Source organism: Cynocephalus volans, chromosome 1, assembly GCF_027409185.1.
Source record: "Cynocephalus volans isolate mCynVol1 chromosome 1, mCynVol1.pri, whole genome shotgun sequence".
Lineage (NCBI taxonomy): Eukaryota > Metazoa > Chordata > Mammalia > Dermoptera > Cynocephalidae > Cynocephalus > Cynocephalus volans.
The window spans coordinates 190,059,660-190,083,877 of NC_084460.1; the positions used below are offsets into that span (position 1 = coordinate 190,059,660).

At 48.5% G+C, this 24,218-nt stretch overlaps 1 protein-coding gene across 4 annotated transcripts in view; it reads right to left on the reverse strand.

Moving 5' to 3' along the window:
* AGPAT3 (1-acylglycerol-3-phosphate O-acyltransferase 3) overlaps window positions 1-24,218 on the reverse strand; it is a 116,965-nt gene that overhangs the window by 71,140 nt on the left and 21,607 nt on the right. Inside the window, exon 2 of one of the 4 annotated variants that reach the window (XM_063092124.1) lies at window positions 21,423-21,485. The gene's annotated coding sequence lies outside the window, so the exon portion shown is untranslated. Of the gene's footprint in view, window positions 1-15,475; window positions 15,497-21,386; window positions 21,486-24,218 lie in introns of those variants that run through there. The other 3 variants (XM_063092130.1, XM_063092141.1, XM_063092146.1) reach the window with 3 other exon arrangements.

Consider the following 24,218-nt stretch of genomic DNA (forward strand, 5'->3'; position numbering starts at 1 on the left):
AGCGAGCCACAGAGCCCGCCCAGCTGGGGACCGCACTGCCATGTGCAGCATGCACTGCTGTCCCATGAGGGACATCTCAGCCCTGCAGCAACAGCCACTACCTGCTTCCTATAGTAGCACTTATCAATTTTTAAAATTCAGACACCATGTACCCAGCCCCAAAAGGAAACAGTGTGCCATAAGTGCTTCAGATCTTTGCAAAAGAAACAGCCCTGTGTGTGTGTGTCTATGAGTGTGTGTGGGATATGTGCATGTGTGAGTAGGTGTGTGTGGGTAGTGTGTGCATGCGTGAGTGTATATGTGGACAAGTGTGTGTAGTGGTGTGTGTGTGTGGTTGCAAGTGTGTGTTCACATGTGAGTCCATATGTATATATAAGTATGTGCACATGTGAGTGTATGGTATGTGTATACAGGCATCATGTGGGTAGTGATGTGTGCATATGTGAGTGCACACATATGTATGAGCATGTGTGTGTAGTGTTGTGTAAGTGTGTATAGGCATGTGGGTAGTGCTGTGTGCATGTGTGAGTGTGTGCACGTGTGAGCATGTGGTGTGTGCATGTGTATAGTGTGTGGGTGTGGATAGTGCATTCATATGTGAGTGCACATATATGTATGAGCATATATGTGTAGTGTGGGGGTGTGTATAGGCATGTGGGTAGTGTCGTGTGCATGTGTGAGCGCACATGTATGCATGAGTGTGTACACGTGTGAGCATGTGGTGTGTGTGTAGTGTTGTGTGCATGTGTGAGTGCACATGTATGTATCAGCATGTGTGTGTAGTATTGTGTGGGTGTGTGGGGGTAGTGGTGTGTGCATGTATGAGGGCACATGTGTGCGTGTGTGTATATGTGCTCATGTGGTGTGTGCATGTGTGAGTGCCTCTGTATGTATTGTTGAGCCAGCGGAATAGGGGAACGTCAGCAAAATGGCAATGGGGACTCCATCTTGTTGGACCCAACCCTGGGACTTTCCCGCCCGACCTGAAGCTCACTTTCCAAGAGATCTCCTGCCATCAGAGCAACGGCTCAGGGCCATGTCACATCGGGGGAAAAAAAGAAGCTATGCAGGAAACCGAAACTTAACTTTACACAGCTGCGCACCATATACGGGCTGCTGGCCAACAGCGGCCCACCCTTATAAAAACCTCGCCTGCCTTTGCCCGGGTGCGACTTCTCTTACTTCGCTTCCCCGTAAGCCATGGAACCTCACCCGGGAGCGCTTTCGTTAAAGCTTCCCTCGAACCTCTTGCCCACCTCTGTGATCCTTGTTTTCCATCACTGTTTAAACCTAACATTTGGTGCCAAAACCCGGGAGGAGATTGAAGGCCCCAGTTGGACTGGGAGGCCTCTCTCCTTCCCCACACCGGGACCTTCCAAGCCAGACGTTTTCTCCTACATCTTGAGACTTTGGGTATGTCCCCTCTTGATCCTAGGCCCCGCTCCGTTCTGAGTGGTCCTGTCTGAAACCACGGCTGCGTCAGGACTATCTCCTCCAGTCACCAGGTGACTTTCTTCAGCACCGGAGGGATGGAAGATGTTCCACCCTCATGGTAGTTGCTTTTCTCCTGACCGTGCCCAAAGACCCAAAGGGGGATGCCTGTTTTGGTCTCTGGGTCACCCCAGCAGGGATCATGGGGACTCCCAAACCCAAATTTGATTCCCCAATCCTTTGGGTTGTTTATTGGCCAATCTTGAGACTCTAGGAACTTTCTCAAGACATCAAAAAGCAACGCCTTATTTTTTATTCTTCAACAGCTTGGCCTCAATGCAAATTGGACAATCAGTCTCAATAGCCCCCTGAGGGCACTTTTGATTATCAGGTCCTCACGGATTTAGACAATTATTGCAGGCACCAGGGCAAGTGGTCCAAGGTCCCATACGTCCAGGCTTTCTGGGACCTGCACTCCCACCCCTCCCTGTGTGCCCCATGTTCCACCTCTCAGGTCCTTCTTGCAAGAGCCTCCCCTCCATCTACCTTGCCAGTGCCATCGGCCCCAAACCCAAATGCTGATGCCCCCGCCCTTTTTTCCCCTCTCTCGGAGCCGCCGGGAGATTTGGCCTGTCCACCCACTCGAAATCCATCTGCGCCTCCTGCCCCACCGCCACACCAGCCCCACGCATCTTCAGCCCCTTCCCCTCCCCCTTATTCTGAGCCCCTTTCTGCTTCCTCTTCTTCTCTTTGTTCGCCTATTCCCTCTCCACCCGTTAATCCCCCGCCTCGTGGATCGTTCCCCATTTCTGCTCATACTCACTCTCGGGTTCCCCCTCCTCAAGATCTCATTTGCCCTTTGAAGGAAGTTGCAGGGGCTGAGGGGGTGGTCCGGGTCCACGTGCCCTTCTCCCTCCTTGACCTTTCACAGATCAAAAAACACTTGGGCTCCTTTTCTGCCAACCCTCAACAATATATAAAAGAATTCCAATATTTAGCTCAAGCGTATGATTTAACATGGCATGACTTACATGTCATCCAAACCACCACTCTAACATCAGAGGAGAGGGAACGCATCCAGGCTGCTGCCCGAGAACATGCAGATCAGGTCCATTTGACTGATGAACCATGCCGGTCGCGGCTCAAGCCGTTCCCACCATTGACCCTGAGTGGGACTATCAAGATGGCCAAGATGGCCAAGGTGGCCACTGGCGCTGTGACCGCATGGTCCAATGCCTTCTTGCTGGAATGTGGGCAGCTTCCAATAAGGCAGCAAACTATGATAAACTCTGAGAAATCATTCAAGGACCTGATGAAAACCCACCATGTTCCTTAACAGGCTCACTGAAGGTCTATTACAATATACTCATTTAGACCCCAACAGCCCGGCATGGGCCACCATCTTGGCCACCCATTTTATTTCTCAGTCTGCCTTAGATATTCAGAAAAAATTTTAAAAGGCTGAAGAGGGCCCTCAAACCCCTATCCCTGATCTGCTGAGAATGGCATTCAAGGTCTTTACTACCCGGGAGGAAGCGGCTGAAATTAAAAAGCAAGCCCGTCTCCAGCAGAAGGTCCAGCTCCAAACCCAAGCCTTGGTAGCTGCCCTGCGGCCGGCAGGCTCCGCGCACCAACCCAGAGGGGAAATCAACGCACCCCTCCAGGAGCCTGTTTCAAGTGCGGTACCAAGGGACACTGGGCCCGTCTTTGTCCTAATCCAAGGAAACCAACACAGCCCTGTCCACGGTATCATGCAATGGGCCATTGGAAATCCTACTGCCCCAGTCTCGGCGCATCCCCTGTGCCTCCACGCGGGGGAGACGCTAACCCAGCTGATCCTGTTTTCCAACTACTTGGTTTAGACGACGAGTAACAAGGCCCAGACTCGGAGACCCCCCTCACCCACGCCATGCCCAGGGTTATGCTTCAGGTAGCGGGTAAGTCCATTTCCTTCTTGTTGGACACAGGGGCTACCTATTCTGTTTTGCCCTTCTATTCAGGCATTGGTCTTCCCTCTCTGGTAATGGTCGTGGGGATTGATGGTACCTCTTTTAATCCACATGTTACCCCTCTCCTTTCATGCAGCCTGGACCAGTTTCCTTTCTAATTATCCCCTCTTGCCCTGTTCCTCTCCTCGGTCAGGATGTTCTTCAGAAGCTCAATGTCACCATCCGTTTTTCTCCTCCTCCCAGCGCCGCCACTGCCCATCTCATTTTATCTCTTGTTTCCCCCGATCCCCTGCCACTGCCACTGACTCCCCTTCTAGTGTCAGTGGATCCCCAAGTATGGGACATTTCTAAACCAATCATAGCTTCTCACCACACTCCAATAAAGGTACAATTAAAGGATCCAACTACTTTCCCTTCCTGCCCACAGTTCCCCATTTCACATGCCCACTTGCGGGGACTTAAACCTATCATAGACTGGTTACGTGGCCAAGGCCTCCTCATTCCCACCAATTCCCCTTGCAACACCCCTATTCTCCCTGTTAAAAAACCTTCGGGTGCATATCATTTGGTCCAAGATTTAAGAATCATCAATGAGGCGGTGGTCTCAATTCATCTGGTCGCCCAAAATCCATACACTTTATTATCCAACATTCCTCTGGGCACGTCCCATTTTTCTGTTTTGGACCTCAAAGACGCCTTTTTTACCATCCCCCTCCACTCGAATTCATATTTCCTTTTTGCCTTTACATGGGTGGACCCTGACACCCACATTACATAGCAGCACACTTGGACTGTTTTGCCACAAGGTTTCCAGGACAGTCCCCACCTTTTTGGCCAAGCACTGGCCAAAGACCTCAGCTCTTGTTTTGTCCCAAAGTATTCTTTTACAGTATGTGGACAATCTCCTTTTATGTAGTACTTCATTATCTGTCTCCCAGCAGGACACCGCCACCCTCCTTAATTTCCTTGGGTCAAAAGGTTATTGGGTCACCCTTCATAAGGCCCAACTTTGCACCCCTACTGTTACTTACCTAGGTATATCCCTCACTCCCACCTCTAAATCTCTCATGGAGGACCGCATCAGCCTCCTCCAGGATCTCCAGCCCCCCCCAAAACGTGGATGAAATTTTATCCTTTTTAGGTCCTGTAGGGGTTCTCCGACATTGGATTCCCGATTTCTTCCTCCTTGTGCGGCTGTTGTACAGGGCTGCCAAAGAAACACCCCGAGGGCCCTTAACTGACCCCACCACTATTAAACACCTTTTTTCCAAATTACGAGACCATCTTGCTAAAGGGCCCAATTTGGCCCTCTCGGATCCATCTAGGCCCTTCCAGTTATTCAAGGACCACTGGTCTGGCTCAGCAGTGGGCCTTTTGGCCCAACCCGTTGGCCCAACGCATCGGGCTGTGGCATATTTATCAAAACAATTGGATCCTACAGTTCTGGGGCGGCAACCATGCTTAAAGGCTTTAGCAGCAGCCGCCTCTTTAACTAAGGAAGCCCTCAAATTCACTTTGGGGCAGCTTCTGTTTTCTCCTCCCATAGGTTATCAGATTTACTTAGTCACAAATCCCTTGCCCATTTGACCCCTTCCAGGATTCAGCTATACCACCTCCTTTTCAATGAGAACCCACAGGTGTTTTTGTCCACGTCCCCCCATTTAAATCCTGCAACCTGTTGCCCATGCCTTTTTACACTTCTGAGCCAGTCCACTCTTGTCCTCAGCTCCTGGAAAGCTTTGCTCCTTCACACCTGGGGCTTTTTGACCAGCCTTACTTTACCCTGACCAGGTACTTTTTGTGGATGGAAGCTCCTTTATTGCCCCAGATGGCCAGAGGCATGCAGCTTACACTGTAGTAACTTCAAAAATCGTCCTAGAGATGGCACCCCTTCCCCCTGGTACAACTTCTCAAAAGGCAGAATTGATAGCCCTCACTAGGGCTCTCCACTTGTCTAAAGGCCAGCAGGTCACTATACATACAGATTCTAAATATGCTTTCCTCATTGCCCACGTTCATTCTGGCCTCTGGCAGGAATGGGGATTCCTCACTACCAAAGGAACCCCTATAGTCAATAGGCCCCTTATCCGCAAATTGCTGGAGGCCCTCAGTCTCCCAAGCGAGGTGGCTATTGTTCACTGCCATGGTCATCTATCATCCAAGGACCCTATAGCTCAGGGCAACAAGGCGGATTCCACTGCCCGAGCCACAGCATTGGGCTCAGCCCCGGCTCCTGTCCTTTCTTTACAGACACCTCATTTTCCCTCATATACTTCACAGGAAGCCCAAACTCTCAAACAGTTGGGAGGTATTGTTGGCGACAAGGGCTGGATTTTCATTCAACACAAAATAGCCCTTCCAAACCAACTTGCTCCCATCATCATTAAGGATATCCACCAATCCCTCCACGTCGGTCCAAAGGCCTTGTATTGTTTTCTGGAACCTCTTTTTTATCACCCTCACCTCCATCAATTCATCAACGAGGCCCATCAGTCATGCATCATTTGTTCAGAAGTCAATTCTCAGGGGGGAATACGGAGATCGGGGCCTAATCACCAACTTCGGGGTCACCAACCCAGTGAAGACTGGCAACTTGATTTCACCCACATGCCCCACCACAAGTCTTATCGTTACATACTAACCATGGTGGACACTTTTTCAGGGTGGGTCGAGGCCTTTCCCACAACTCACGAAACAGCAAACGTCATAGCATCAGTGCTTATCGAGCACATCATCCCGAGGTTCGGCCTCCCAAGGACATTGCAGTCCAACAACAGTCCCGCCTTCATCTCCAACATCACCCAACAAGTCTCCAACAGCCTAAACATCACTTGGAAGCTTCACCTCCCCTATCACCCCCAGTCTTCGGGTAAGGTTGAGCGGGCCAATGGCCTTCTCAAGGACCATCTTACTAAACTGATCCTTGAAACTCGTTTATCATGGCCAACCCTCCTCCCATTGGCACTAACGCGGCTTACAGCCACCCCCCGGGGACCGTCGGGCCTCAGCCCTTTTGAGCTCCTTTACGGTTGGCCCTTCTTGCTTACTCATAATTTTCCAACTTTATCCCCCGCCGTTCATCGTATCTCCCTTACTTAACCCTTTTGAGAGCCCTTCTCCAGGCCCATGCTGATTCAGTCATCCCCGCCCCGGGAGAAACCGATACGGATGTCCCCCCAGTTTTAAATCTGGGAGATAGCATTTTATTAAAAAGCTTACACCCCAAAACCCTCCAGCCTAGGTGGAATGGCCCGCATATTGTGGTACTGATAACCCCCACTGCCGCTAAGCTTTTAGGACACCACTCATGGGTACATCTGTCCAGACTTAAGCGGGCCCCTTCCCCGAACCAGGATGTCTGGACCGCACAGTCCCTGGGGCCTACCCAGGTCCGGCTCACTCGCCACCCTTCTCCTCATGGCTCTGACTCTTAGTTTTTCTTCAGCCGGTAGATGGCGCTTTTATTTAATTGAGAGTTGGGCTGCCAACTCAGGAACCTCTTCCCAGGTTATAGGGACCGCTGACTGTCCTCCTCAAGGATGTCAGGTGCCTGTTTACATTCGTGTTCAAGCCTTTAATTCTACCCCACAAAGGACTTCTAGCCCTGCCATCTGTTTCATTTATGACCAGGCCCAATACAAGTGCTACACCTACTGGGTCCAAACTAATGGTGGCTGCCCTTACAATTACTGCAACATCCATGATGCTAAATCTGCAAAAAACCCAGGTGACCTCAATCATTACCGGTTCCTTTACAATGTTTCCGCTGCCCACTATGTCGTGACCATCCCAGACCCTTGGGATCAAAGATGGGCAGATGGAGTTGATGCCAAATTATACCAATGGCCTTTCCATTCCTACCCTGTCACTTCCCTTAAAATTTACAGAGCTTACAGAACAATTTCCTCATTTTCCGCCTCCCTCAGCCATCAGACTCGGGTCATTCAGACCCAAGAAAAAAACCTCCAATGTTTAATACAAGCTGCCCCTCCTTCTCGCAATCCCTTTTCCTGTCTGAGGCTCATTCAACAGGGCGCCGCCCTTGCCAACCTTTCCGGCATGGGCAACTTATCCCATTGTTTCCTTTGTGCTGCCCTAGGTAAATCTCCACTTATGGCTGTCCCTCTTCCTAAACCATTACATACTTCTGCCACATCTACCGGTCCTTCCCAGGTTGAACTTTATAATGTCCCATTGTTTGTCAACCTCGAAAACCCCACTTTCCCTTTTTGTTATTCTACCCCTAATTCTTCTCTTTGCAATGTCACTTCAAATTCCACTTCCAATGACACCCCGGATATAGGATTTTATTGGTGTAATGGCACCCTGTCCAAATCATTAAGCATGTCAGCTTCTTCCCTTTGCCTGCCTGTGTCACACAGTCCCCCTGCTCACTATTTATACCTTGGCTGAGTTTGTTGACCGTGCTAGCTTTGCCAGTCCTGGAAACCACCAGAAACATGCAGCTTTCCTTCCCCTAATTGTCAGGGCTTCCTTAGCCTCCTCTCTAGTGGCCACAGGGTTGGGCACTGGAGCCCTTGCCCATTCTGTGGGCTCCACCAGGGACCTCTCCAAAAATCTCCAAGTGGCTATCGAGGCCTCAGCCGAGTCTTTATCTTCCTTACAGTGCCAGGTCGCTTCAGTAGCCCAGGTAGCCCTCTAAAACCGGTGCGCCCTAGACCTTCTCACCGCAGACAAAGGAGGCACCTGCTGGTTCCTCAACGAAGAACGCTGCTACTTCGTCAATGAATCAGGTATAATCAAAACCAATCTCCATACTCTCAGGAAAATTCGTAAGTCCCTCCAAACCCGATATCACTTGGGAGACCCCACTTCATTTCAATGGTGGCACACCCCACTGATCACATGGCTTCTCCCTCTTCTAGGCCCACTTCTTATTTTTGGTCTCTTGTTAACTTTGGTTCCTTGCATGTTTCATTTCCTTCAGGAACGGATCCGTGAAATATCTCGGGTTTCCGTCAATCAGCTTTCGCTACACCCCTATTCCCACCTGCCCACTTCCAATGGGCCCTTCAACGTCCTCTCCCAGCAGGAAGTAGCTAGAGTTTGATTCGCCACCCTATAACACCAAAAAGATCGGGATGTTGGACCGGCAGAATAGGGGAACGTCAGCAAAATGGCAACGGGGCCTCCATCTTGTTGGACCCAACCCTGGGACCAAAGGACACTTTCCAAGAGCTCTCCCACCATCAGAGCAACAGCTCAGGGCCATGTCACATCGGGGAAAAAAGAACCTATGCAGGAAACCGAAACTTAACTTTACACAGCTTCGCACCATATATGGGCTGCTGGCCAACAGCGGCCCACCCTTATAAAAACCCCACCTGCCTTTGCCCAGGCGCGACTTCCCTGGCTTCGGTTCCCCATAAGCCACGGAACTTCGCCCAGGAGCACTTTCATTAAAGCTTCCCTCAAACCTCTTGCCTGCCTCTGTGATCCTTGTTTTCCATCACTGTTTTAAACTTAACATGTATGAGTGTGTGCTGTGTGTGACCGTGTGCATGAGGCCCCCAATAACAACTAGGGTCTAGGCCACCTCACAAGTCTGCCGACAGAGCAGATGGCTCCAGCCAGCCTCCCGCCTCTGGTCACAGGCTTGGCATGAGGCTTGACTCACTGCATGAGGCATCTTCTCCAGGGACCCCTCCCAACTGCTGCCTGTGGCAGGTGGCGGGAGCCCAGGCTGGTCCGCCTCTTCCTCGGCAGTGGCTGATGAGGTGCAGGGCAGGTTGGATACCTCAGGCACCTGGGGAGTCTGGAGGGTGGGTGCCACATCCTGGGCTGCTCATGGGCTCCCCCCATGCCTCCAGGATGACCCCTCCAGCACTCGCCACCTGGCATCTCTTGCTCATTTCCTTGTTCACTGCACTGTCTCCCCCCACCCATGGGAAGGCCCCCAGGACAGGGGCCTCCTCTGCCTTGTTCATACCTGTGTCCCCTGTTTGAGAAGGGCCTCAGTACATGAATAAACCTAAGAGTAAGCACACTGCAGTGGGACTTCAACACGTGCTTCTGTTTCTCTGTGGCGGGCCTGGGCCCTCCACAAGCACCAAGTCCATGGGGTGCCACCTCTGCCCCCAGCACCCCAACACCGACTAAAGTTATAGCTTCTTCAACAACTCAAGGTGGTTGAGCACTCTCCCCATGTGGGGGTAGAGGCTGGGGTTGGCCTTAGGAAGGGTGTGGGTGCCCCTCCTAGAAGGAGCCTCGGCAAGCCCAAGTAACGGCCACCCAGGGGCCACCGTGATAACAGACAAGATTAAATGCCAAGGCTCCCAACCTGAAGATCAGCTGTACCTCTACCTGCAGCCATGGAAATCGCAGACCAAAGTCTCTGCACTTGAAAGCTATTTTAATTTTCAAAGCCTTAAATGGCATAGTTCCTTAAAAGCAGTCTGATTGTTGAAAAATGATGAGATGTTGCTAGTTACTCTATTTTTCTAGCATGCATGGCATTCAATGCCTACACCAGAGAACAGCATCCCAGATCCTCAACGCAGCATCTCATCTCCCTGAACATTCTACTAGCACTAGCAATCAGAGCTTCCCTCCTACCTATATCATGGGATTAAGGATTTTAACTTCTAAAAAGGGAAACCTTTTTCATTATAATTAATTTACTCCAAATAAAGACACCTACAGCTTCACAACAATCTATCAAGTATTTGCTAAATCTTCACAAAAATAGCATTAAGACACAGAGAAATCAGTAAAAGAATATCCCAACACTCATACCTACTACCAGTCTCCCAGCAATCTCCTTGGATTCGTAGAATGTTCTCAGCACACTCACCCCCCACCTTGGCCTGGCAGCACAAGCCCACCCTCTCCAGACACCCAGTGTAGCTCATCTGTTGTCTCTAGAGGTCTTGGGGGCAGTCAAGAGGTTAGTGTCTGGTTAAGAAAGTAGTTGATGCTTTATCTCAAAAAAACGTAGCTCAGAGAATCAGTGCTATAGAGCTAATTACTGATTGACAAAAGTACAACCATCAACCCCCAGTTTTTTATTACCAATTGAAAGCAACTTTTCCAAGGCACTGAATAGCGAACTGTTCCAAAGTCGTTCATTACCTTGATAAACCCAGTGTCTCCTCGTAAAGGAAGAAAAGAAATGCTTTTCTCTCTGCTCTTGCATTCAACACTCAACACAGAACACTTCTGTCACCACAATGTGTAGGGATTTCCTCACACATCTAGCAAGCAAGCAGTACTGCAGTGGACACCAGCTGGTGTCCTTTAACTCAGTTCAATCCTGACACTGTCTACCTGGAGGCAGAGTTAGATCCCACTGATTAAGGGCTCAGTCCCACAAGACCACCCACTTCAGATGACAATCGCATGTCCCAGTTGTGACCTGTGCTTCTGAACAACTGGCTATAAATCAGGGTTCCCAGGACCCTGTCCTCAGGGTCAATGAATTTGCTAGAGTCACTCACCGAACTCATGAAATACTTTACTTATGTTTACCCATTTTTTATGAAGTACATTACGAAAGATAGAGTTGAACAGCCAGGCAGAGAAGATGCACAGGGCAAGGTACGGGGAAGAGGCTTCCATGCCCGCATCCCCCTCCAGGCACCCCCATGAGACCTGGAAGATCTACGAACTCTGACCTGTTGGGTTTTTATGGAGGATTCGCTATGCACGATTGATTACATCACTGGCCATCGGTGACCAGCTCCACCTTCAGCCCGCTCCCTCCCAGAGGTTGGGGGGTGGGACTGAAAGCTCTAAACTTCTAATCAGTGGTTCATTCCTCTGACAACCAGCCCCTACCTGAGGTTATCCAGGAGCCCCAGCCACCAGTCACCTCATCAGCATACAAAAAGACCCTTGTCACAAGGAGATTCCAAGGGTTTTAGGATCTGTGAGCCAACACCAGGGACAGAGACCAGATATATATTTATTATATCACAGTACCAGTCATCAAGTTCTTAGCATCACCTGAGCTACGAAGACGAGCAGTTCTCTCTCCTCTCAGCCCTGAGTCACACACACCACACACACACACCACACACTCCACACCCATCACAAACACACACCACACATACATCACACATTACACACACACACCCCATACACACACCACACATAAACAGATACACACACATACCACACACCACACACACACCACACATGTACACACGCAGACACAGCACCACACACAGGGGAGGCCGGGGGCAGAACAGCTCCCCATCATGCCACGCCTTGCCACACCACAGGCAGCAGCAGGAGCCGAGGTGGCAGAGTGCAAGAGCAGACCCAAGAAAGGCGACACAGCAGCAGCGTACCGCCGGGGGCGGGAGGAAGGCAGGGTCCTGTGATGTTCCATTGTTGCTCTCAGTAGGAAACAATAGACATTGTCCAAAAAGGAGGGGACACAGGGTCTTATGTAAGGATATTAGCATCAGATAACCACTGGAAACACAAACTTTCCCAACTAGCAGGTCAACAACACCCAAACCAAACCAAAGCAAAAAACCAGAAAGGCCAAGAACAGAAAGCACACGTGGGAAGACAGGTGTGGCCAGGCTGCGTGTGCATGTACGTGCACACCTTTCATCTGCAACTCCCCAAAACAGACAGAGCAACCAGCACTGATCCAACACATTGATCACAGCAACCAATGCCGAGAGGCTCAAATCACCTAATAAAAGGAAAACAGTATCATATTGGCTTACAAAACAAAACCAACTCTGCAGATATAAGAGAAATGCCTAAAATAAAGCAATTTGGCAGGGTTGAAAATAAATGAGTAAGTGTATACCGGGAAAATGTATAAAAAAAAAAAAGGGTTCAATATCTTGATAGACAATAAAATATCAGGCCAAGCAGAATTAAATGAGGCAAATTAGGAATACTTAGAATTCTGGAAACTAAAATTCTTCAAGAAGCTACAGCAGTTTAGTATCTATGCATCAAATAATCCAACAGCACTTTTCTAAAGCAGAAATTATGGAGGAGGCTACCGAAATAAATCAAAGCATGCTAAAAACAGGAGAAATTAAAACATCTCAGTCCAAAAAAGAAGTCATCAAGAAATGAGTACACACAGCCACAGGAGACCAAAACAGCAGAGTTCACGAGGCGGAGCTGGGGGTGTGCTTCACAGGCACTTCTGAACTTGACGGCACAGAACACACCTCTCTGCAGCTGCTCGTGGAAACATTCGTGAACGGTGCCCGCATATTAATCCACACAGGAATTTTGAACAAATTCCAAAGAGCAATTAAAATACAAACAACATTCCCTAGAAATTAGTAACAAAATCAGAAAGGGCTATCTTTCCACCTTGAAATTTAAACATTCTTCTCTTAGATATTCCTCTCAAAGGGGAATAATAATCAAGACTGAAGACTGTTTAGAAAGCATGTTAATGAAAACTAAAGCACTGTTTAGAAGATGATTTATCCCATTAAATGCTTTAAATCATTAGAAATGGAAGCATAAAAATAAGAGAACTAAGCATCCAATTAAAAAAGTTATGAAATTTTGAAGTAACTGAAGGAATTAATAAAGGTAAAAGCAAAAAAAAAAAAAAGAAAGAAAGAAAGAAAAAAGATTTAGGAAAAATACCTTGATAGATAACTAAATTAAAAGGTGGTTTTTGAAAAAGATCAATAAAACAGTAAGCTACCTATAGCACTAAAAAAACTAACCAAGAAAAAGAACAAAAATACAAAAAATAAGAAAAGAGGAAATAATCATTAAGAGAAAACAAGTTTAAAAAAAACATGGAAATAATTGCTCATCTCTGTGCAAATAAATTTGAAAACCTAGATAAAATGAATAATTTTCTAGGAGAAAAAAATTATAAAATATAACCACAGAAAAGATACAAAGTCTAAAGAGATTTATTTTTATAGAATTAAGAGATACCTATTTTTATAGAATTAAAATATCCATCAAATAACTTCCTCTAACAAAAGATACCAAAGACAGATGATTTCACAAGAGAATTCTACCAATCCTATGAGAACAGACTATCTTAACATGATTTAAGCTTTTTCAGAGCATAGAGAAGGAGGGAAACTTCCAAATACCTTTAACAAAGCAGGTGTGAGTTTAAATTCACAGGGAGGGAGGGTGCAGAGGGACAGCAGGGGGACCCACGCAGGGTATCTGAGAGTCTCTGTTTTCCAAGCACATATCTGTGTAAAGCATAATTTTCTTTAAATACTGCAACCACAGCAACACAGTGCAATGGATTGAACGTCCAAGCAGAGACTTGTAAAAATATAAAACAATGCCACTGTTCTTGATAATTTTGGAAATATGTTTTTTCTTTATAAAAGTAGTATTACATGAACACATGCTGGGTTTATTGACACTACTACTCTACTCTCAAATGAATTATTAAATAGATATTTTAAGTGTTCTCACTGTTTATTTCTAATACAGTGCATATCAATAACAAGGTTTCTCAACACTGTCACCACCGACATTTTGGATGGAATCTTTGTTTGTTGTGGAGCTGTCCTGTGCACCGTAGGACATTTAGCAGCATCCCTGGTCTCTGCCTACTAGATGCCAAGATCAACTGCCCCCACCCCAGCTGTGTCCACCAAAAACGTCTCCTGACATTGCCAAATGTCCACTAGGGAACAAGGGGGAATCACCCCCAGCTGAGAACCACAATAGATACAATTCACAAAAACAAAAGCTCTTTGAGGTCCTCAATAATTTTTTAAGAGTGTATAGAGACCAAAAATTTGCAAACCACTATTTATTCATGAATATGAATGCAAAAATTCCTTTAAAAATATTAGCAGAGTCTAACAGTGCATTAAAAAGTCAATACATGATAACCAAGTGGGGTTTGCTCCATGAATGCAAGGATGGTTTGCTACAAGGAAATCTATATTCAGTACTTCTTTAACAAGAATGCAGGACAGTAATTTAACAAAATTCACCCCACATCCTGGTAAAACCTCTCAATAAAGTAAGAGCCAATTTAAAATATTATATATACTCAATATATGCTTCCTCCCTACAGTGACGTACACCCACTGCCCTGTAGAGTGTGAACATCTCAGCCGATGTCAGCCTCAGTCAGCACTTTACATACTGGAAAAGTGCCAAACGTGTTCCAGCAAACATCAGGAACACGATAAAATGCCCTTTGTTTAGAGGCCAATCTCCCACGTGAGCACACATGGAATGCTCACAATAAATAAGATTTATTTATTCCAGCCAGGTATTTACAAAAACCAAACCAAAACATCATGACCAAATTTGGTTTATCCTAGGACACAAGAACGGTTTACTTTAGATAATAAGTTAATGTAACTATTGACAATAAGAGATAAAAGGAGAAAAACAACTTGATTATTTCCTTAGATCAGGAAAAGCCGATGGTGACGTTCAAAGCCACTGATAACTGTTTAAGGACTCCTACTATTGAGGCTTCTGTTCCTGAAGAGGACCCACTGCAGCCTCTGTGATAAGACAAGTAGGAAATAAGAAAGAGAGTGATTAGGAAGAAAAGAATGAGCTTTCCTCGTTTGCAGAAGGCGCAGTTGTCCACATAGAGAATGCAAGGAGTCCCGAGGCCAGCTGCAGGAACAGCGAGGAGAGCGTCAACCACGCTCCTGTCCAGCTCTGCCCACGCCGCTAGGAGAGAAAGCCACCTCTACTCTGGAGGGACAGGGAGGAGAGAACAAAGTCACTCACAATGAGACTCAACCACATATCTGCGGGGGACAAAACTCAGGACAATGCCAAGGGCCAATCCGTGAGGATAGCCGAGACACCTCCCAGGCTACAAAGGATGTCGACTCTCGTTAGTCCCCATTCCTGCTAGAGCCCATCCACAGAAAACCAGACCACAGAGCCCGGAACCCCGTGGGTCCTCATTTTTGAGTTACAGTCACCAGGAGATAAGGAGGGGCCAGGCAGATGGCATCTGGGAGACACCACAGCTTGTAGCCAAGCATAGTCGGAGGGAGGCCACGGCCTGTGTCTGCTTCTGCTGCCCTGGCCCTTCAGAGGACAGGAGGAAATCAGCTGTGCTGTGGATGCCGAGGATGTAGTCAGCAAAATTCATGGACGTGGGCATGCACGCTAGTCTTTACCTGAGTTCCACGAGGAGGAACAGAGTGAGGAATGTTCCCGGTAACAGATGCTCCTCAGTGGGAAAGGAATCCATGGCCCAGGCACTGTCCCTCCTGAGGCTGCTTGTCCCCCTGTGAACTGATGAACAGCAGTGGCCAGAGAGACAGAAATGGAGAGCCAGTTCCACACCAGGCAGGAGGTAAAGTCCGCCTTGTACCGAGGTGGCCACCTGGCCCGGGCAGGGCTTACTCAGGACAGCAGTGCTACAAGTGCCAGCGGCCGCTTGCACCGCCACTACTGACCCCAGCCAGCCCTGCAGCGCCTGAATCTTTCCCAACCACACAAACACATTTCAAGTCTTGAAACCACACTCTGCTTCTAATAAACTGATAATCAGGTAACTGTGCACTGAAACTATCACACAGACACTTGTAATGTACATATGCAGGTATGTATGTATATATATGCATGCTCTTTAGAACATGCATTAAAAAGTTGTCTTTTTTAAGTGAGGTAGATCTATGCGTACAAAAAGAATTCTGAGACAAGATAAAATCAAGTTGCACAGATATATATTATGACATATAAACACACTTTTAGACACTGTGTATGTAAGTATGTTCTTATGTGTATTTTTACAAGCTGTGGAGGGACGAACTATAAATCGCTTATAGTAATTCCCTCCAGGAATAAGAGTGGGATTTGGGATGGACTAAAGAATACAATTTTAATTATTTATTACATTTGGTTCTGTGTCTAATTTTTGCAAGCATGTATTACTTTTATAATTAAAATTTGAATATTAAGAAAAAAATTAGCTTGCTTGCATATTAAGCTCCCTCATTTTGTCTCTTTGGTGGCTGCAAAAGTCTAACCAACTGTCCTGAACTGATAAGATTTGCTTCTTCATTTGAGAGAAGAGCTCCCCTTGCAGGATAGCTGCCTTGCCTAGACACAGCTCGGCTGATCCAAGTCTGAGCCCGTTGCTCTACCCGCATATCACCCTCCAGAGTGCAAAGATAACTCCCTCCTCCAACACACAGCAAAAGTACAAGCACTGCACAGGGACTGGCACCCACCCCTCAAGTCTGCCATTAACACTCTTCCAGGCCTGTTTTCTCTTGCGCTGACAGAGAAGCTCCACACCCCCTCCGCCCACCCATCACCTAGAACTTTCCAGGCGGCTTTGCTGCATTTTGACCTCAGACTGCTGGGTGCAGTACCCAGAGCCACACCAGCTATGGGCCATCTGTGGGGCTATGTCATGGGGGTGTAGGGCTGGCCTGGCACACATGTGGCTGCTGTCCAGGCTGCATGTCTCCCCCACCCCCAGAAGGAGGCTGGAGTACCAAGAAAACGGTCTCCATGGGCCTCTACTCCACGTCCCCAGTGGGCGTGGATTACAGTCCTTTGTGTCCCCCTTGCTCTAGACCTCATAAGACAGTGGGGTCCCAGCCATGGGGTGTGCACCCACCTTAACCGTGGAAGCCCAGACATCACAAACCTGCACTGCCTTTTTCAGAGGGTGCTGGGTGTCTCACAGCTCGCAGGAGCAGAGACACGCTCCCCATGGGTTGGTTCTGCAGGACAGCAGACTAGCCTCTCGGGGATGAGGGGAGCCCCCTGCCCCCTCACTGCTCCCTCCTGCTGTCGAGAACGACGTCCACACCCAGGGCTCCTCAGAGAGCCAGGGCCGCCGGGCCCTGAAAAGCCAGGCTCCTGATGGACCGCGGGCAGAGCGGGAACAGACAAGACTGTGTATGAAGCATGTGGGAAGGGTGCATCCTGACATCATTGCTGAGAAAGACCAAAGAAAACTTCACATCATCTCACATCAAGTAAGAAAGTAGAGCAGTGATGGCAGTTGTGTAGCAGTGATGGCCTGTCCACCGCTTGTCATGGACGGCACCAGAGCAAAGTGCCAGATAGTCTTCTCAGAGGCCTCCTGAGTGGCCTTCTGAGGAATGGCCCAAAGGGACCCTCAGGACACCCAGACCCCAGGGCCACTTGTGAGGCCACAATGAGGAACTCCTGTCCGCCGAGGTCCTGTCACTTGCAAGGTCCTTCCCACCAGCCTCTCACCCCAGGCCGCAGCTGTTCGTCCTGTGGTGCTGGCATAGGCGTGCGAGCATCACTGGGCGCTGGCTGCAATGGGGCATGGCAGAGGGATCTCGTCCTGAGCCTACATCCTCATCTGAAAAATGGAAATCCCAGGATTCGCTCCTCGGGCGAGAAGAGAATGAAATGAGAAAGGATTGGTGAGGTGCTTGGCAGAGCCGCATGCAGCAGCGCTGCGAACCCCGAGCTGCCACTCCCCGCCCCCAGTGAGCATCCTCCTTGTCATCGACGGGCCTTTCCTTAGGACCCTGTGGCTCTAAAGGCTGCTTGCGCTTGACACTTCTGAACCAAGAGCTGGAGGCCACACAGCCACTCTCCAGGCCCTGTGCGGGCTCCGACCCCCAGGCTCCTCCCCAGCACCCCGCTCCTCCCCTCCTCTCTGCACGGCAAGGCCTGGCTCTCTAATCTAGATGCTCTCATGCCCTCTTTACAGATGGGGACACTGAGGCCCAGAAAAGCAAACACCTGGTCGCGAATCTTGCAGGGAGTCGTAGACGTGGTTCTATGCACTGGTCATGGCCATCTCCTCTCTGGTAAGTTCCCTCCCTTCCCAGCCTCACTGCGAGGGCCTGAGCTCCATACTCAGGTGCAGCCGGCACATGCTGTGGGTGAACTCAGGGTGCTCCACTGAGGACTCGTGCTCCTGTGGGCCTCTGGGTCCATGGTGTGACCAGCCCCCCATTCAGCTGGTAGTTCTGGATGTCCCCAAATTCACCCTGACATGTGTGTTGTTAGGTCACAACAAATAAAGCTTACCACAGGGCCTCATACACTCCTTTGAAAATTTCATGAAAGCTTTAGGCTATACACATACTTTTCCATGGAATTTCAGCTCTCGAAATATTCTGGTCTCCTAGCACACTGGACCAGGGAGTGTCCCTGGGGCCCTTCAGCCATTGAGCCAGCGCTCTCCCCCAGAGGATGGCCCATGCTTCTGCTCTGCTGCCCACTGGAATGTGCTCCACACAAGGTGGCTTCCTTGTCCCCCCAGGACACAGCACCCAGAGCCATGCTTGCAGAGTGAGCGCTCAGACGCCTGAGTGGACAAATGTACAGCACACGTGTGTCTGTACCACAGGCCTGTCTGCCACTTCATGAAGCTCACACTTTCCACACAGAGGGAATCAGATGGAACTGGAAACGAGACCACTTACACAGCTCACGTGGTGCGTGGCACAGGAAACGCCTCGTTGAAGCAGAGCAGATTCAGAGAGGTGCACGGACCTTAAGCACGTGGCTAGATGGATTTTCAGAGAGAACTCACTCCAGCCAGCACCCAGTCAAGAACTGGACATTGGCAGCCCCTGGTGGCCTTGGCCCTCCAGGGTAACCCCTCTGTTTGCTCCTCTCCTGCGGGTCAGGGTCTCCTGGCTGGAACCTCCAGGTTTCCATCGCAGTGTGTTTGTAAGATTCTCCCATCCCAACTGCAACTGTGCTTCATGCCCCTGCATTCTGGCTATTCCTCTGCGTAGATGTGTGATGATCGAGTCACCCAGTCCACCTTGCAGGGCACACAGTATCTTCAGCTTGGGGCCCTGATGCACAGTGCTGCTGAGAACATCCTCACGCCTGGCTGTGGGCATATGCCCAGGAGTGGAGTCAGGGTTTGCTCAGCTTCAGAAGACACTGCCAGAGAGTTTTCCAAAATGAGTGGACCAAGTCACAGCCAGCACAAGGTAGGAGCTCCCCTTTGCGCCATGTCCCCATCGACTTTGGTGTTATTTGTCTCCTTCATTTCAGCCATTCTGGCGTATGTGTAGTGAGATGACACCTGTAGTTTCTAATTTTCATTGCTCTGGTATCTAATTAAGTTGTGCACCTTTTCAGATGTTTATTAGATATATGGACATCTTCTCTTGAAAGGTGCCAGTTCAAGTCATAAGTGCGTATTTTGCTATAAATTTCAATATTAACAATTGGGGGGGAGAAGCTGCAGCACAATATTATCTGTTTAATTTTGTTATATCTCTCCTGCCTCCTAAAAGTGACAAGTTGTATATATATAGCTGAGATCCGTTTTCTTCTGTGAACATTGAATTAATCTCACTGGATGCTTGGATATAAGTCTGATTTGGGAATTGTTCCATAGCTATTACTAGTTCCGCTGTCCTTCCCATTCTTTCTCCCAGCCCTCGATTGTCACAGAACCTTGAAGGTCACATCCCCAGAAAGGGGACCAAGGAGATCAAACTGATTTCCGTCCTCATCCTCCCCAAATTTCATCTTTCTGAAAGAGGTCTCTCTGATGACCAGCGAGCCTCTGCCAGTTTCACCTCCACAAAGAAGCCACCGCCAATGACACATGCCGATGTGCGTGGAACACTGTGCTTCCCAGGTCAAAGGGTTCCCGACCCCTCCCTCAACCCTAGCCCATGTGGCCATGGCAGCCAGCCGTGTGCCCTTCCTCTCAGCCCTGAGTATAGTCAACTAATCGCCAGACGATAATTTAAAAAGAAGGAACACAGTAAGAGTTTGGCTTTAGGATACAATACATTCTGATTTTCTTTTGCACACAGTAGTAGCTGGCAACAATGTAATAGTCAAAACCACAAGCAGAGTATTAAATCAATACCGAGCAATAAAAGCAAAGAAACTTTTCTTGATTCAGAAGTTGGAGATGAGATGTTCTGAGTACAGTCAGCTAAGGGCTACCCTGTATCATGTTTACATGATCAGTTATCAAACAAGCAGCCATAATAAAATATTTAATTATAAAGAGACAGTGAACACTGCCACTTTGAAAACTGAGGAGTCACTTCCATACTCAGCTTACACATTTAAGCAACACTATTTCATACAAGTCATGCCTGTCAATTCGAGGGTGCGAGCCCGGCATTGGGTGACGTCTATCCTCCTCGTCTTGGTTTCCACACTCGTGGCTTTCAGCACATTTGGGCTGTGAGGATGATGCAGGAGGTGCAGTTGCCTGCCTGCAAGAGCTGGGACTGCAAGTTAACTTGTATGTAAACTTCCAAACACAGTGGATGTGATTCGCTCTGTAGACGGCGCTCTAGAAGGCAGATGTCTTTGGGTCCCAAGGAGAAGAAGGGCACGTGACGAACGTGAAAGAAACCAGCAACTTCATCGCCAACATGAGCAGACCCGGGAACACGAGTGGAGCAGGAGCGAGGGTCAGTGTGGAACCTAACAGAGGGGCCCCAGGAGCAGGGAAAGGGACGCCTGTCCCCGCAGGTGTCTCAGTGGGACAGCTCTGTCCTCAGGCCCAGTGTGCACGGGCCCATTGATGACTGTGCATCTGGGTGACTCCCTGCCCTTGCCCAGCATGCGCTCCCCAGTGAACTTCCCAGGAAGCACAGCCGGGCTCTACTTCTCATGGGGAACATGCATGTGGCCTCAGGCCACACATCCACTCCAGCCCATCTGGACAGCTACCAGTCTGTCTCCAGGAGACTGAGGGACCCCAGGGCTGCTGGTGGAGCAGGGCCAGCTTTGCCGAGGTGACCCAGGTGCCATGGGCCAGCATCACTTTTAGCTGGGCTCCTTTTTAGCCCAGCTCATCCCTCCCAGGAAGAGAACAAGTGATCTGAACTTAATCACTGGGATTTTGGACAAATGAAAACTGACTATAGTAAATATCCTTTTGACCATAAGAAGACATTAAAATATACACTCTGTAAGAAAATCAGCCAACAGTACATTAAGGCACACAGGGTCCCTGATCTCATCTGAGCTCAGTGTCAGAGACTGGCCTTCTGTGTCTGCCAACAAAAGCCAGGTTCACATCACTGGGGCAACACCCACCCCAGGGCTGCGCCCCAGCAAATGCAGACAAACACACAGACGCATACGCACCGCTCTCAGCACCAGCAGCTCGCCCTCCTACCTTACCAAGGCACAGGTCAGCAGGGCCCGTGGGAACAGCTGTCCTCTGAGGGTTCCAACTGGAAAGGCCTGAAAATGAAGGCATAAACGTGAGCATGCTCCCTCGTGCAGGACTGGACATGGGCATGCGTGCCTGCGCCGCACACACTTACTTCAAAGTCAGAGAGGCCACACAGCAGGGAAACTGACAACTACGCAGTCACCTTCCCGATTAACTGAGTATTCCACTGACTTAAGTGAACATCAGGGGCACAGCCTCTTTGGGGCCTTTTTGAGTGTATTTACTTCCCCCTGCCTGACAAGAAGTCCCAACAAATGGCTCATAAATGAACAAACCCAGGACAGCCAGGGGCCACATCCCAGGAAGGAGACCAGAAAGCCATCCCGACCCCCACAGGCCCTTGGGACAGCTGAGGTGGGCTGTGTCTTGCACACAGCACAGAACAGTCTCAGTCCTCTGGCCCCATCAGGTGGCCAGGCCCCAAATGTCCACACACCACTGTCCCCTCATCCGCACTCCCGCCCTTCCAAAACCCTCACCCCCACCACTGCAGGGCTCCTTTCCAGTCCAACCCAGCCCATGCAGCACGCGGTCAGCCTACCTCTGATCAACAAAGTAAATCCCTTGTTCCCTTGGTCTAAACTGTGGTAAAATACACATAACACACAATTCGCCATTTTAACCACGTTTGATGTACAGTTCAGTGGCATTAGCACATTCGCACTGTCGTCTCCAGAACTTTTCATCCTCCCAAACTTAAGCTCTGTCCCCAGTAAACACTCACTCCCCTTCCCCCTCCCCCACCATTCCACTTTCTGTCTCTATGAATCTGACCACCCTAGGGACCTCATAGAAGTGGAATCGTACAGTACATGTCCTTCTGTGTCTGGCTTACCTCACTTAACATAATGTCCTCAAGGTCCATCCACATTGTAGTGTGTGTCAGAATCTCCTTCCTTTTGGAGGCCGAATAATCTTCCACTGTGTGGTTGCTAGGGACTGAATGTCTGTGTCTCCCCCAAATTCATATGTTGAAACCATAACCCCCAATGTGATGCCTGTGGGAGGTAATGAGGTCATGAGGGGGGCTTGTGACTGGGACTGGTGCCCTGACGAGAAGAGGCAGAGCAAGCCATGAGAGGACACAGTCGGGAAGCCCCTCACCAGACGCTAGAACTGCTGGAGCCTTGATCATGGACCTCCAGCCTCCAGAACCGTGAGAAACAAATGTCTGTTTAAACTGCCCAGCCCATGGTATTTTGTTACAGCAGTCTACACTAAGACAATGTATGTATCACATTTTTTCTTCTATAAATCATATAGTTTGGGCTTTCACATGCAGGTCTGTGATCCATTTTGAGTTGACTTTTACATGGTATGAAGTAGAGGGAAAGTGTGTGTTTCTGCACACAGGTGTCCAATATCACCTTTCAGTGTCTTAAAGACGTTCCTCCATTGCCTTTGGATTGCACAGTTTCTCATGAAAAGTCTGTTTTCATTTTTATCTTTGTTTCTCTGTACGTAACAGGTTTTTGCCCCTGACTGCTTTTAAGATTTTCAGTAATTTCATTATGATGTGCTGGTGTGGTTTTCTTCATGCTTCCTCTGCTTGGGATTTGTTGAGCTTCTTAGATGGGTTTTCATCAAATTTGGAATAATCCTAGCCGTTATTTTTTTCAAGTATTTCCCAACCACACACCTCTTTTCTGGAAATTAATTTCAAATGTCATTCCACTGGATATGGTCCCAATGATGCTCTGTTTATTTTTTGTCTTTTTTCTCTGTGTTTTATGTTACAAAGTGCTCTGTCTACGAGTATACTGATCTTTTCCTTTATAAAGTACAATCGCCCATTAATCCCATCTAGCGTATTTTCCATCTCTAGAAGATTTATTTGGGTCTTTTTTTTTTTTGGTATCTTCATTTTTCTCTTGATTTGTTCATATTTTCTCTGTTATTGAACACATGGAGCATATTTACAATAGCCATCCTTGTCTGCTAATTCTGTCATCTGGACACATGTTCCTCTGCCTGGATCTATTTCTAGTAATTGATTTTTCTCCTCTTCTGGATTATTTGTATGGCAAGTATTTTTTGATTGGCTGCTGGACATTGTGAATTTGATGCTAGATACTGAGTTTTACCACAATCCTTTAACTATTGCTGGGCTTTGATCTGGGAGAAGTCAACTTACTTAGAATCTGTTTGCGCCTCTCACGCCTGCTCTTATGCTTTGTTTTGCTTGTGTCTAAGGGTAAGGCAATGACTTTCAGAGGACAGTACTCCAGTACACTTGGAGGTGCAATCTCTCTCCATCTGGCTGCTGTGAACACAGACTTCACTCCCTGCCCCATGTGAGCTCCAGGAATTGCTCTCCCTGCTACTCTCCATGGGTCCTCTCCCTCACCTTGGCGCTATTTGCATTTGTGTGCACGGATAAGGACTCAGCCCCTCCTGAGCTCTCTAAAGCTCCTTTTCCATGCAACTCCCTTTCTCCAGTATTTCTCTCCACAAATTTTAGCCTTCTTGGAGTTCCTTAACTCCACACTCTATTTCCACCAGATCTCAGCTCCCTTACCCTGTGCCACAGTCAGAGACTCTGTTGGCAATGACCAGGCAGTCAGGGGGCTCACATCTCTCACTCACCTCTCATGGGGATCACAGACCTGGGCGGCCTGCCATCCACTGTCTGAAATCTGTCAATTCATATACTTTGGTTTCCTGGCTGATTAAGGTAGAATGTGAAATTCGGTCTCTATCATTCCATCATGGCTAAACATGGAAGTAGGAATCTTTTATTT